Source organism: Mchenga conophoros, linkage group LG20 (assembly GCF_057382185.1).
Source record: "Mchenga conophoros isolate Kocher_MC1m ecotype Shallow Benthic linkage group LG20, M_conophoros_male_GT1.1, whole genome shotgun sequence".
NCBI classification, from domain to species: domain Eukaryota; kingdom Metazoa; phylum Chordata; class Actinopteri; order Cichliformes; family Cichlidae; genus Mchenga; species Mchenga conophoros.
In genome coordinates this window covers 5,284,423-5,300,155 of record NC_140545.1, presented here as the reverse complement: position 1 = coordinate 5,300,155, position 15,733 = coordinate 5,284,423, and the positions used below count along the sequence as shown (strand labels likewise).

General features: G+C 39.5%; 1 protein-coding gene across 2 annotated transcripts in view; it reads right to left on the bottom strand.

The window, feature by feature from the left end:
* casz1 (castor zinc finger 1) overlaps positions 1–15,733 on the bottom strand; it is a 167,985-nt gene that overhangs the window by 151,853 nt on the left and 399 nt on the right. The window contains exon 2 of one of the 2 annotated variants that reach the window (XM_085258602.1): positions 14,300–14,356. The exons of the other annotated variant lie outside the window; for it this stretch is intronic. The gene's annotated coding sequence lies outside the window, so the exon portion shown is untranslated. The remainder of the gene's footprint in view (positions 1–14,299; positions 14,357–15,733) is intronic. 2 annotated transcript variants of the gene reach the window in all.

Genomic DNA, 15,733 nt, shown 5'->3' with positions numbered 1-15,733 from the left:
TTTGGAAGTGCCTATTTTCTTAACCAACTCAGTGGATTATCAAATAATCCATCTCTCACATTTTTACAGCGACATCCAGCTTTCCTCAGTGACAATACTATTTAGCACTGCAATTCAGCAGGGAAAATTATAAAGGGGAAAAAAATGAATTTTGTCTTATTTCAGGCAATTAAGGCACACACTTAGTGAGGAAAGCAACAAACTGTGTCTGCTTTCTCAGTAATGTACCTTAGAACAATAAATCCCTCCTTCAAACCTTGATAATTGCAGGAAGTAAATGAAAATACATAAGGCTCACTGTGCTTTTGGCCTGCCCCTGAAGCAAAACATTTAAAACCCATTATTCTTTTTGCAAGAACTAATGACGTTTTTTGTCTCTTCAGCTTAACGCACTAATTGACAGTTTTTTTGGAGGATAGCCCAGATGGAAAAATAAGTAGCCCCTTAAAGACCCAACTCCCTTGCTCATTCCCTTAGCTTTAAGTCCCTTATTAATTAAACTTTCACCAAGTCAGGAATTTTTATTAAAAAGATAAAGTCTGCTGTACCGTAAAACAGAACCTATTGTCTCTGAAGCTAAAATTTTACTTCTATAAATAAAAGAGACTTTTTAATACCATCCAAGGGACGGGGACCAGAGGATCCACACAGTATAGTAATTAGAGAGATTTCCATCCCAACTACTCAAAAGTTGGTCAGCTTTAACCAATACCCTTTGCTCCAACTGAATAAATACACTAAGGCTGCTCATTTTAACAGCGTGGGATATTATTTACTGTACGGCAAACAGGAGCAACATCATCACGCTCAGTGAGAGAAGAAGTGTAAATATGTGTTTTGCCATCACTGTGTGTCTAACCATACATCTCAGACATCCTGGTACACTGCTGCTCAGAGGGAAATAAGGCTGCAGCCAAATATTGACTGCAGTTTTATGATCAGTTATTCAGTTGATCAATTAAATCCCTCTTGTGCCATTAAGTTTGCAACAATGTTTGTCAATCAACATCAGAAGAGAGGGATTGGCATTTACAAAACAATACAACTCTTGCGTGCTTTTAATTTTTTTTAAGCACAAAAACAGGCATGTTTACAAAAACAAAGTGGATTTTGGGAAATCTTCAAAAGGAAAAAAACAAAGCATAAGTAAAAAAAAAACTCCATGTATAATCGCTATAATGAGGCCTAAAATGAAATTCAGACTGGTTGCAGTGGAGAGGTTAAAACTTTTGTATGAGCATTAAAAAAAAATAAATCTGAACCACGTAATCTACTTAACTGGATTTTCTGGCTGCGTTTTTCATGCACATTCCTTCTGCTCTGAAATCTTTCGGTGCATCCCCTCCATCTTAAACCCACGGGCATGTATGAACTCCACCTCCTCCAAAAACCACATGACAACCTCTGAGTTGAATTTGAGAGTTTCTCTAATACAAACTCTTAAGTTTGTATTAAGAGAAACTTTGTATTAAGCTTCTATTAAAGGCAACATTAAAGACATCCATCTGCAGGCAGCTCATCAAACTAAAAAGATGCGATTGATGCCGATGTGGACAAATGCATGCTATTACCTTTGCACATCTGGAATGTTAACAGCTGCATCAACGTCTTTAATCAGAAGGATTTCATTCAGAATATTATATGTGTGCATGTAGCCGATGTTTTTTTCTTGGTTAGGTTATCTCTAATGAATTGTTTAGTATTTAAGAAACCTTACGTGGACTCCTTACTTGTCACCAGATAACAGATGGTGGCTCGTTTGGGATCTTTAGACCCATAGCTAAGATTTAAGTTTAAGTCAGAGTTAATGGTTAACTTGTGGTTTGCTAAATGCTTATCTATCTATCTATCTATCTATCTATCTAAGTTGAACTGCTTTTTGAGAACAGCCTAAAGTACTTATGGTATTTAGCTTTGGTCCTTCATTGGGAGCGGGGGAGTCATTTTTCTGTGTTGCACTCTGGTTTCCCCTGGGCTTTTTGGGAGTGGTCCACAATGCTGAAAATAAGCTGTAATAATGAATTAAAAAACTTTACAGATGAGCTGCTTTGGTATTTCATGGCCTTCAACCACAAGTCTAAAGCAAAAACATGAAATTCATTGGCGAATCACTGTAAAACAACTCAAGGGACTTACTTTAGCGAAAGTGGCAGAGGTCAACATTTCATCTACTCATTTGAAACCTGCAGCGTGCAGGTCAAAGACATTGTTATGTCCGTTTGTTATGATGCCCAGATGAAGGCTTAAATACTTAAATACTTAGTTGGTTTTCAAATTACTTGTCAGCAAGAAAACAGTGTGTCCATGCTGCTGGGTCTTCTTCCTCTTTTCTCCCAGTATCCAAAGGAGTTCTGCAGGGCTCCATATTAGGGCCATTGCTATTTTCTCTTTACATAAACAACCTTTATGCTAATTTGTCAAATGCAGCATTTCATCTTTATGCAGATGATACAATTATTTATTGTTCATCCCCTTCAGTAGCACAAACCCTGCAATTTCTGCAGTCTGCCTTCGATGTAGTTCAGTCCCATTTAACTTAAGTTGGTGTTAAATCCAGAGAAATCCAAGTTCATGTTATTCTCAAATGGCAAGGAGTTGTTAGCTACGTCTCCTAAGATTAAAACAATTCAAGGAACTGAAATGGTCACATCTTACAAGTATCTAGGGATCATTAAAGATCAGAATTTGTCATTTAAAACTCACATTCAAAGGCTTGTGTCGAAGTTAAAATTAAAACTAGGTTACTTTTTTAGAAATCAATCCTGTTTCTCCCTCCAAGTGAGAAAACACTTGATTCATGCAACTTTATTACCTTTATTGGATTATGGTGACCTGCTTTTTATGAATGCACCTGCCCACTACCTAAAGAGGTTAGATACTGTGTACCATTGTGCTTTACGTTTTATTACTGGCTATGGAAATCATGTACATCATTGTTCTTTGTATGCTGCTGCTAAATGTCCATCTTTGCATATTCGCACTCTCCCATTGGTTGATGTTTATCTATAAATCTCTCCTTGGGCTGGTTCCATCTTATTTATGTGTTTATATGTGTAAAAACCACAATCAATACAGCCTTCGTTCTCACAATATCATACAATTGATTGTCCCAAAAATCAGAACAGAATTGGGGAAAAAGGCTTTTAAATACGCTGCCCCTGCTTCCTGTAATAATCTGCAGAAGGAACTGAAATTATCAGAATTGGTTACCTTGGGAGAGTTTAAGTCCATCTTAAAGGAACGAGAGAATAACTCTTTTACTCAGTGTGATTGTTTTTAATGTACTCTTAATTTAATCTGTTATTGTATATTCTACACATGTTGGTATGGGATATTGTATTTGTTTTAAATGTTATATACTTATGTGGTATGTGTATTTTGACTTTTGTTGCCATGCTGCCAGGTCTCTCTTGAAACTGAGATTTTTAATCTCAATGAGATTTTTTACCTGGATAAATAAAGGACTAATAATAAAAGAGAGGAGTATGAATACATCCCGCATTAAGGTGCATTAATTTGGCAGAAAAGTAATGTATCATCCACAGAGGATCATTATGCCACTTCCAGTCACTGCTGTACAGCCAGCAAATCACAGCCAATTAAGAACCCTTTAAACTTACAAGTCAAGCATCACTTGTTGTGCTGTCCATAATGGGGTTTTATGGATATGAAGCACTGTGATGGCTGTATTGGTCTTGTGATGAATGGCTAACTTTACAGGAAAGATGGCCTCTGAAATGAGTAGTGTTGAAAACTAAGCAGATCATTTGGTGCCTTCAGTTTTTCAGGCACACAAAAGGCGAGGATGAGCAAGGATTTGGGAGCCGCACGTTTGATCTGATTCTATCATTTCATGAGAATCACACTTTTAACTTATTCTGAGAGATAAACAATTCAGGCCTGTTTCCCAAATTTTTTGTGTCAGTTTTCTGTTTTCTGCTAACGAGATGTCACTAATATGTACTGGAATGCTGTGAGAACAGACAGTTTGATTGGCCACGAAGAACTTAATGATGTATACCAAATGTGAGGGGACAGCTTCTAAGCGCATATTTTCTAGACAAACATAGGTGTTGACAGCATTTTCCACCCAGTTTGCCATTTCTGTCAGGCTGAAAATCTAAAATTAAGAACATTTTTTTCCTAGGTACAACATCCATTAACAAATCATGTCTTATTAGCATTTTTGCAGCAATTGGTCATATTGCAAGTACACATTATGTAAAAATGTCAGTGAACAAGAGGGAAATAACAATAATTACAAGAAAGACAGAATTCCTGCCTAAGAAAACAAATCTAACTAATTAAAGAAAACATAAATGAAACATTGCATGTTGTCTAACAACATAAATGCATTATGGTATTGTTGCATGAATTTCCTTGTATTGTTCCTCAGTGCACATGGCAGCTTATTCGAGCTTAATTTGCGCCACTGTGTCTTCCTGTGAGCAGACCCTAGTCATCTTTAAACGGCTCCATTTAAAATGCAATTTGATTATCTGCCAAATTGCTACCAAGTCTTTCCCTCTGCAGCTCGGGGATGGGGGGTAAAAATTTTAATTAGCATTTGTGCATAAAAGAGAGGTCTTTGTTACATTGCATTTGAACGCGGCATCCCAGAATGACCACAGCTTTCAAAGAGTCATCACCCAAACGATTTCAAACTAATAGATCCAAAGGGAGAGGAGGAGTCCTGGCACAGACGGGTGGGGGAATCGGAGGTCGTCAGTGGGACTGGGAAAAAAAACAAAAACCCACAGGACACAGCATGTTTAAATAATCCAAAACTTTTCTTTAATCATAGTTTAGAAAATTGGCTGGGACCTTCAGCAGGAGACAGCTGCTCTGCCCCACAGCCATTTAATGAGAATCACTGAGGGTTTCCCTTAAAATATTTACGCTGTCCCATGGCACAGCAATATTGTCCTAGAATGGGGAGATAAGAGCCAAGGAGGTGTGTTGAAGTTCTCCTAATCAATTTGCTAATTACTGGAGCAGCAATAGGAGAGGAGAGAGGAGTCCCTTCTGGCAAGCTGTATTCTAATAAATGCTGAAAAATTTATTTACTCGCTTAGCCAAGAGGAATTCTGAAGTGGGATTACAGCAGAGAGCTGATTGAGACAGAGCTGCGCTGTGGTTGAGGTCGCAGTCAAAGGAGCAAGGAGAGGTCTCCAAACATAAAAGAATCTCTCAGGACCTGCACCTTTGCATCTGCTCGGGGAACAGAGATGACAGCATCTTACAGACTTGGCATGAAAAGACCTGACTGGTATAGCTACATATCAACAAATATTAATGAGACTTCAGGTTCTTGCATAATAAAACAGGTTATCGGGGGAGCTGCGGTATGCACTGCATACTGGCCCTGACTCCAAAACAAAACAGCTCTACTGTATGTATATAATGCATATGTGGATATTCTGAGAGAAGACAATAACTTTAGCATTTGATGCCACAGGAGCCATGGGGTGGTATTACCCTTAGCAGAGGGCAGCAGGCCTAGACATTACACCAGACGCTAGGGTTGTGTGTTTGAAGTCACCTTTGTGTCCTCTGGCTCAGCCTGACCCCACCCTCCCAACCTCTGGGACTGAGGGCAACCCTGGACCTGTCATAGTACACAGCCCACATCTTCTTCAGGGTTGAGGGCAAAATCTGCTCCACATTTTCAGTGACACATCATCTATATGACCGTTCCTTCCCCGAGGCCGGCAACCACTAGCCTTCCTCGAGACAGGTCAAAGGTCAAAGTAAAATGATGGCTCAAAGGGCATCATGAGGTGATCAGAATTGCTATTATGGCAGAAGTACAGTGAAGCGTGGAGGACGTTAGACCCCGGGATCCCAAGGGTCTTCAAGAGACTGATATTTACTGCTTTTTATATTTACCACAAATCTGACAGGAAAACTGTGCACTTCAATCCAAGGAGCAGATCCCATGCAATTTAATCATTTTACTTTATTGCGAAGGCCCCAGCAGGACTTCAATTTGTTCACAGCAAAAAGTGTTTGTATAGAAGTCAGAGAGAGGGGGAAGCCTTTTTTTTCCAAGGTTAATTTATTCAGTTTTATTTTTCAAAATACTACTAAACTGAATAAAATTTGAGGCAAATTGAAATACCTCGGTATGAAACAACTTTTTCAGCACTGAAGCTAATTAAACAAAATTCTGCTTTTCAATTGCGTGTTTTTATTATAAATTATTGTTATATAATTAAAAACCCTGCAGATTTCCCTTCAGATTGTGCCCATTTGGAGAATTTGCAAACACATTTATTCAGATAAAAACAATGAAACTTCCTCCCTGGCTCTGCTTTTGCTTTTTTACCCTGATGCTAAACATTACAGAAGGAAGGAAAACAAACAAACGCACTTATTATAGTCTACTTTGATACCAATCCATTCATTTCCCCAATCAGCCTGTTTGCCTAACTCCCACAGTCCCTGTAGCAGTCCATCCAGTGTGACGGGTTACATGGATCTGAGTGCATTTCCACTGGGAATTGAGGCAAAAACAAAAACATACAAAAAAACCTGTTGCTGTGACATTTTGTTCTCTCACCTTAACGCACGCCAGTCACAATGGACCGGTGTGTGGGGGATCTGTGTTCACATCACCATGGCAATGGCTCTCTGCCTCCCAAGGCTTCCTTGAGGGTGTCGAAGGGTTGGCGCCTGGGAAGGGGGCAGTAAAGGAGGAGTTTGCCAACCTTGCAAACTAAAATGCAAACGCACTGGGAGAATGGTAAAGAAAACATGTTCCTCCAAGCTTCTTCTCTATGTAACGTAATGGGTTTTTTAGTCCACTATAAGGGGAGCTCAGCACACTGTGGAGCAGAGCAAACAACATCAAAGCAATCAAAAGAGGCCGACATGTTGCAGGGAGCGCGTTTCACTGCCTAACCTTTAAAAGGGCAAAAAATAGAACTAAACGTGTAGGTTCATGAGCAAAGGTCTGAGAACATCTGTCTCTTTGTAAATCATTTTTACATGACAGAAAGGCACAGAGATGGCATTACACTGTGCAAGACAAAAGAGGACAAAAGGTTACACCCATTCTACACCATCAGCTCCGATTTTATGTGCTTGTTTCACTTATTTCCCCTACTTGGACAACTAAAGCCAAAACATTCCCATGAAAATCTGCGGAATTATCATCAAGATTTAAATGCACAGGGAACATAAGGAGTACCTTACGTAACAATCTTAAAGAAAAATGTCATTATTTTTAAATAGGAGCTTCATTTTTCAAATAATTAATGGCACAAAAATTATCAGAATTGGTCCAACGTGATGCAAGAACGCAATGTCTCCGATGTAATCCTCAACTGCAGCAGTCTGTGACAAGATAAAAGTGCTTGTTTTCACCACTGACAGGGTCAAATAGATACTCTAAGATTGTTTTTGACATTATCCCGCCATGCTTTTACATTTACTGATGCTAAGTCAAGAAGATAACTTTACACAGAAACAACGTTATCTCTCTGTCTGCAGTTTCTCATGAAAATCAAGCAACGGATTTCTTTGATTTCACAGCCAGCAGACGTCCTGCCTAAAATGGTAACTGAAATATTATTGTCACCAAGACGCTGTGTACAGGCAGCCATGTTTTCATGCTCTTGTAACACAACTAGCCACAACTTCTGCACTCTGTTAAGATTTGTTTTCTTTGTACTACAGTTATAGAGAAAACTATATCTGTAATCTATACGCTCCATACTCCAACTGTGTAATACTCAGATTTCTAAACAGCTCTCTCAAACTCTCATTTTGCAGTGGGACTTCCCCTTAAGTAAAATAATACCAGTTTCTATAGGGATCTTTTGCACAATGTTGGCACAAACACTTGTGGTTAGCACCAGTGACTCATGACATGTATATTCGGGGTTCAGACCTGTTGCTTAGCTAAGGACGTTCTTTAAGTTTTATGCTCTTCCGGTCCCTGTTTTCAAAGACATGGATGTAGGGTTCAGTGGTGACCTTAAATTGAAAGTAGTTGTGAATGTGGACACCAATGCTTATTGTTGTGTCTGTAATAGACTGGCACCCTATGCTTTGCCTAATGTCAGCTAGGCCTAACCATCGTATGACCCAGATGGAACTGCCACGTGAGACTGGATAACAAAGTTTCGCGACTTCTGATAAAACTCAGTATCTGACCACTTTCTTTTCAATTGGAAATGGGAAAATAGCACCCAGGTTTTAACAGACCTGCTTAAATGTGACGCAGAACGCGAAAAGTTGGCCACAGACACAGACCGAGAATCCCAGTTCCACATAAAAACAGTCGATGCAATGATACAATTGTGAATAATATTTGTTATCTTAACTTGACCGTGCCCAAATAACTCTTGCAATTATTCATGAAAAGTGCAGTTTATTGAACTGTTTCTTACGTATAAACTGCAAATAAACAGTGCTCTATGTTGGCTGTGAGGGCAAAAATCCCCACTCAGTGCAGCCACACATGCACAGGGATGCAATGTGGCCAGTCAGCCAGTGAAATTTGCCTACTTACTGATGCTGGTGACTTTTCTGCCTTTAGCCTGTGGAAACAGCACTGTAGGGTTTGTGACTGTTTAACGGTTTCTTGTAAACCTACTGTAGTTTTCATTAAAACTTTACTCACTTCTTAACGTGTTACAAGTGACTATCTATCCAGCCGCGTTCTTACTAAACCACATTCATTCAGAGAACAGTTTGGCATCTTCAAGTTAAAAATACCTAGAAAATAAACAAAGACAAAGGACGCTTTATTTAAATAATAAATAGCTGATGTTCACTCTTGTCTCAAGTTGCTGAACAATTTGTGAACTTCTTCAGCGAGAAATCTGATTAAGTACGCCATTTGTTGTTATTAAACTGTTGGATGTATGAAAAGATAAGGGGGGGAAAAAATCGCAATTGTAATCTTGTGCTTTTTAAAAGAATTAACAGATGCCAAAAACGTTTTTGTTTTGTTTTTTAACCTGTAACGTCACATTCACAAAAAGAAAACTGCTGAATCCAACAATAAAAACCAGCATTGACAAACAAGAGTTATTCTCCAAACTACCACATAAGGCTGCTTGTTCAGGTGGTGGTGGTCATGCAGCCCTATTAGAGAGCCTCAATGATCATTTTAGAAATACAGACCTTTAGCGAATAAAGGTGTCTTTTCACAGACATATAGTCATTGTAAAATGCAATAAATAAAAACTAGGAGTAATCACAAAACACTATAACAGAAATAACATAAACTATAATAGAAAGTTAAAACGCAGCAAACACCAGTACAAAACGATGTTTAACAGGCAACAGATGAAGAAATTGCCAATAAAAACAGTAATAACAAAAGAATGTCAACAAAAGGTTGAACAGAAAGGTTTTCAACTGCTTTTTAAAAGAGTCACAGAGTGAGCTGACGATAGCTGAAGTGAAAGCTTTTAAAACAAATCTAAAAACCTACTAGAAGCCAAAGTATAGAATATAAATACGAATAATGTGAGCTCACTTACTAGAATGCGTTAATAGTTTGGCTGCTGGATTTTGTATAGCTTGGAGGCCTGAAAGAGACAATTTATCTAAGCCCATAAACAGGGCATTTACAGTAATCTAGGTGCAACAACAAAAATGCAGTAATAATTTTCTTCATTTCAGATGGGGAGACTATGGCTCGCAATTTAGAAATTTCCATAAATGAAAGAAGCAAGAACGTGAGACAGATTTTACATTTGACCCAGAGAAGACTCAAATATCACACTGAGATTAGGAGCACTGGACTTCTCAGATGAGCAGAAGGAAGCAAGCACTTGACTGATTTTTGGATGTAGTTCAGGAGGAGCTATAATCATGGTCTCAGCCTTACTGGAATTTAAAACAAGGTAATTGTTGGAAAGCCAGTCTCTAATCCAGGATAAACAATCAACTGGAGTGGACAGCCTATCCAGTTGGCAAAGCTTAAAAGATATATACAGCTTAATGTCATCAGCATAAAGGTGATAAGAAATGTAAGCAAAAGGCTGAATGATGCTAGCTGACAGGAGGAATGTAGAAAGAAAATGATAACGGACCGAGGATTGATCCTTGTGGAACCCCAAAAATTAGGGAAGCAGTGGTAGGGGAGCACTTGCTTGCCTTAACCAACAAAGTTCCAGATAATTAGGAGGAAAACCGATCTAATACAGAGCCAAAACCAGCCAAAAACTTAAGCATATTAAGTAAAATATTATGACCCACACTATCAAAGGCAGAAGTGAGATAAAGCATTCTGAGCACAGAGCAATGCCCTACAACAGCTGCTATTAAAAGACCATTATAGATCTTTAAAAGAGCAGTTTCAATTAAGTTCTTTTGAGTCTCTCTTGCTTATTTTTGAGTTCAATTTGCATTATAAGGATTTGAATGGACATTATACATCTTTGTCTAATACATTTGAATCAATTTCAAAATCAAACCCCAATCAAGATTATTTGGGGGGTTCTTTTAAGGAATGCAATTACCTCAGCATGCTTAAAATTGCTAGGAACAAAACCTTGTCTCGCTGTGCTGTTAATGACGGTTTGGTAACTTTTAATTTGTTTTAGTATTATGAAATACTAAATACTGCACAAAACAAAGAGGTAGGGCCACATGTCAGGGCCAGAAAGGATATTGTGTTTGCAGTCATTCTTCAAAGAAGGCGTGTTCTGAAAGACACCACTGCAAGTGTTTTGCACTTTGTTCTGCTTTTCAGTTGGTGATTTGTTTCATTTTCTCTGTTAAAGTTTTACTATCATTTTCAATCACTGGCAGATTTAAGGACTAAAATCTGCTTAGCCAGGTTTAGGAGCAGACAACATGCTTTCAAGTTTGAGCGATCATAATTTTAAATTTTTTATAAATGCAGTTTTCATAAATTATGTCATAAAAATATTTTTGAATTGATGATCAATTCTGAATCCAAATTTAAAATAATTACTGAAGATTCCTATGACACCTAAATACCATTACAAATACTATTCTTGATTAGTTACTTTAGCTGAGGAAATAAAATCTGTTCCCATTTTTTTATGATAGTTTTACACATTTATGGTCAGAGACCAATTCTGTCACATCACAAGCAGCTGACAGGGCTGTCGCAATATACCAGCACTGACAATAACCATATTTAAAAATGAGAACTGATATCCCATCAAAAACTCTTCCTCTTCAGTGAAAGACTTTCAGTAACTACTATAGTGCAGCATGAGCTTATCTACAGACTGCATGGCTCATGGGATTCACTGTTCTGTAGCGACAGCTCCTTCTCTCACAAAGCAGGAGAGACTCACTTCCCACAATAAACCCACTAAGTTAGACTGAGTCACTTACACATGTGCAGTAAGGCTGTTGTTACGTTGTTGAGTGAAGCAATGAAGAAAGGCGAGCGCCGTTGAGTACTTAATTTAATTACCAATTTGTTGTCTGCACTTGCTGCTGCTTTTCCCCTTTATTCTGCTTTCCAAGCGCTCAGAGCTAACGCTAGGGCCTCGATTTAGATGCACTACTGCCCTGCGCCATGACTCACAGGTGTGTCTACAGTTCTTTGCTGGCCTGATTGAGTTATTGCAGTTTGGTGCTAATTTGAGCTGATAACGTTTGCGCAAAAACTACTGAATGTACTGCATAGATCAGTGCCATTTGTTCATACTGGTTGAGCTTTTTTTAATCTTATTAGATGCAGTGGTGACTTAGAAAGTCTTTTCAGACGTTTTAATGTCCTTCATTCAATTTGTCAATGTCATTACATTCTGGTAATGGCTCTTGCCACATTTTTTGCTAATGCAACAGTAAGGAAAACACTCTCTGTGCTAATTAATCCGAGTATAAAAATCACCTTCTTGTGTGGCCTAATGTGGACTAAGATTAATGTGCCAGACATGTCTCACAACTGATTTGATTAATGAAAAGGAATACTTTAATATTACTAACACTGTATAATGTATAGGGTGACAGAACACTGGACTGTAAACTTGGTACAGTATATAAATAAATACTGCATTGGATTTCCATTAAAGCAGTGTGGTTGAACAACCCCTACAAGTGGCTGGCAATTTGTTAAATGAGTTAATTGGTCACCAGTTCATCTAATTCATCATAATGCCTGTTTCTGGACCACACCCAAAGAACAGTGAATTAGGCAGGCAGTGCAATCAACAGTTACACTGAGATCAAATATAGACGTGAACCCCAAAGCAGAAGGTATTCCACTTGAATTTTTAAGTTGGTCACCTTTTAACTGTTCTTTTTGGGAAAAATTGCAGCCTACGCCAAGTCTTAGCGCCCAAACACTGCTGTTTTAAGTCTGATGCAGAACTGTTTACTCATTAATTGCCAGGTGGTGCAGGTACTGGAAAGCTACAGGCTGGGGGAAAGGCCCTAACCTTTATGCACTGTCTAAACGTCCTCACTTTCTCCTTGAACATCTATCCTTAACTGTGCTCCTCTGGTCCCCTCCCTGTCCCAAAGTGGCCAGCTGGGAACGGTGCGCATGTGCTGACGTCCCTACTAACCTTGGCCAGTGTAAGGATTACCGTGCATTTACACTCAATGCTCCTTCTTTCCTTAAGACTTATTAAGAATGATAATGAGCTCGGAAAGGGGCAGCTTGTCCCTTTCTCAACTCTGTGAAGGCTCTTCTTCTCTCTGTCTTTCTCTTCCTCACTGTTCACTCGTCTTGTGCTTCTTTCTGCTCCAGCTCTCCACCCTTTCTGCAGTCTCTCTCTTTTCCCCAGTCCATGCCTCTCTCCCTCTTTCTCCATCGTATTGAAAGGAGCCAGGACAAATTACCAAAAAGGCCATTTTCATCTATGAACTGCAGGATTTAATCGATACTTATTTCATGCCTTCAAAATCAACCCTATATTACTGTTGTCTGCGTGATTTGTTTATTTTGCTTTAGAATATTCCTTCAGTCGAGTGGAGGGGGGGTGGGGGGAGATGCACGGGATGCAATTCACCTTGAACCTCCATTATATTGGATTTCTCTACTGGCTGATCAAGCATGCAAAAAGGACATTTCCTCAGCACTAAAATAAAAACAATAATGATGATTAAAAAAACATGTGTGCTATTTGTGCCGGTGTAAGAGTATGTGTTGAAGGCAGTGTATTTTTACAAGGAAAACACTATGGCTGTGGTAGTGTGAATATGTATACAAAAATCATTACACTGTGGGATTACAGATGCTTATTTGACATCAAAGACCCGAGGTCCACAGCCAAGGTCATACAGAAGAGGAATACACATGGGTTTAATTTTACACAGCCCTTGACAGATGCAGATGGGTACTTATGAGACATGAGGCATTTCACTGACTGATAGAGCTGCAAGCAATAAGAATCTTGGAGGCATCGCACACTGATTAACTAATGAGATTCTCAACCATTTTAGTGAACCAAGGGTTCAGCACTACAGGCAACATTTCAAGTCCATTTTAGAGACAGAGAACCCGAAACGAAAGGCCCACCGCATCCATAAATACTGAACTAGGCACACAAAGCGAATTCGCAATTAAAACCGCACAAATGGACAGTTATCATCTCAACTATCATCTCTGCCTACCTCTCTGGCAGAGAGGAGAGCGAAAGAGAAGCAGGGAAGGAAGGGCAGTATGTTTGACATATGGATATTGCAGTGTCTCTTCAATGCCGAAGAGAGATGAGAACCTGCGCCACCGGCCTGACAGTGAAGGCTGGCTGGTGTCCAGCTAAAGATGGACCTCCAGACAGCAGGCACATGCCGTTACACTTGAGAGCGGCACCGAGGGAGCACACGGGGCGGAAGAGTTGGAAACGGCTTCAGCTGATCACTTTGCAGCTCTTCTTTGCACAGAATGTACAAAAGCTATTTTACCTTAGCCCTGCGATGGACCGAGGTGAACTGCTGTACTCTGTAGTGTCACCTGCTGTTGGTTTTTATTTTTGGTATGCTCATAAAACAGGAGACATCAGTAAAGCGAACTCGCATATAGACCGGCTAATGACTGGTACTCAAAACACGCAAAATGCTATGTAATTTCATGTCTAAGCATGTGTTTTTTAAGCTTGCCTTGTTTAAGTGCCAAGTGTGTGCTTGCTCTGCATGCATGAATACATCTGCAACAGTTAGGCTGCACAGCTGCTGCATCATGAGGGTATTATGGAAAATACCTCAAAAGCACACACTGTGGGCATAATGCATCTCTTCACATGATGAAATTATTTCATCTACTAGTGATCTGTGGGACACACACACACACACACACACACAAAATCAAAGGATAAAAAAACCTGGGAAGAAAAAAACTTTTCATGTTTACCTTGTGTTGTACTATCAGTGGCATTTTTAATATAGAAGATGGCTTTCCTTGAATGATCTGTTTAACCAAAGACAGGAGGGAGAGAGGAAAAAAAGGGGGAGGGGGGGGGGGGGTAATTAATTACTTTTGTGCTATTGCACGGGAGAGACAATAAACCTGCCTGGTCGCCATGGATATGACATATTTGCTCTGAAAACAACACAATAATTAGCAAAGGAGAAAGATCCGGCGAGAATATGAGAACTCCGGGTTTAAAGTGCCAGTGATCTATTCCTGTCCTCCTCATCATCCCTGAGAACAATAACAAACACAGTGGCAAGCACACAGCAAAGACATCTATAAATGCGCAAGAGAACAAACAGTGACCCTTTACAAAACCATGTTAAATTAAATCTCACATCACAGTGGTGTTTTGTAGAGATCACAACTAACCAAACACACGCAGTGTTTTAAAACAGATTGTTTGTTCGACAGTAAGTGGAAGTCAGAAAGCCCATGCAGTCACTGAGAGCAGGAACTGCATCATATTTACCATAGCAAATATAGTTTAGTGGTGTGTGGTGTCAGACCTGCCAAAAGCTGAAACTACATTATCGGTAAGAAGCCTTACAACGTTAAACAATAATTATTAATAAGTAGAAAAGGTCTGATGGGGTGATGCACTTTGCAGGTTTCAGTTGTGACTAAGATCAGACACTGCGGCCCCAATTAACCTTTTTACCCATGCAATATACAGAAAAGAAAAAAAAATAAGTCATTCACAGCCAAACTTCAAAAGCAGAACTTCCGCAATTCAGGCTTTGAATATTGATTGCATTTATAGCAGTTCCTCTATTTACAGTAAATGATACTGTGTGAAGGCTACTACCTGTTTAGGGGCAGCCAAGGAGTTTCACTAAGTTTTTCTCGACTTTAAAAGCGGGACTTTCGGCGATGAAGTCGCTCTTTTGTGCCTTTTTTGTTATGTTTTGTTGGGGTTTTTCTCATTGTTGCACTTTTGGATAAGTGCAAACTAACAGGAACAGCCTATGATAGCTTGTACGTCCAAAACTGCTGATTAAATAATAAAGAAAATAGCGCGTGTCAGTTCTGTTTTCGCGCAGTCCTCTTTTTATATTTTGAGGAAGGGAGGACTCGAGCTCACCTTGACTGGGCAATAAAAAAAGAAAAAGTACAAACTTATGGGGAGGAAAAAGTTACACCTTTCTGTCTCAACTTTGAAACGGGGGCTGGCTTTTGCTTGCTTGCAGTTTCCTTGTCTTCTTTAGACGGTTTAAAATGAGACCGCTGTGTGAACTAGCAGATTTTAAGGAAAGCCCGGACCCCTCGCCGTCATTTTCAAAGGTACAGTAGGTTCAGTCGGACTGTGTGGAGTCGCTCCAGACCTGCCGCTGTTGCTGTCGGCGCTGCCGCTGTAACCGAGGCTGCTGCTCG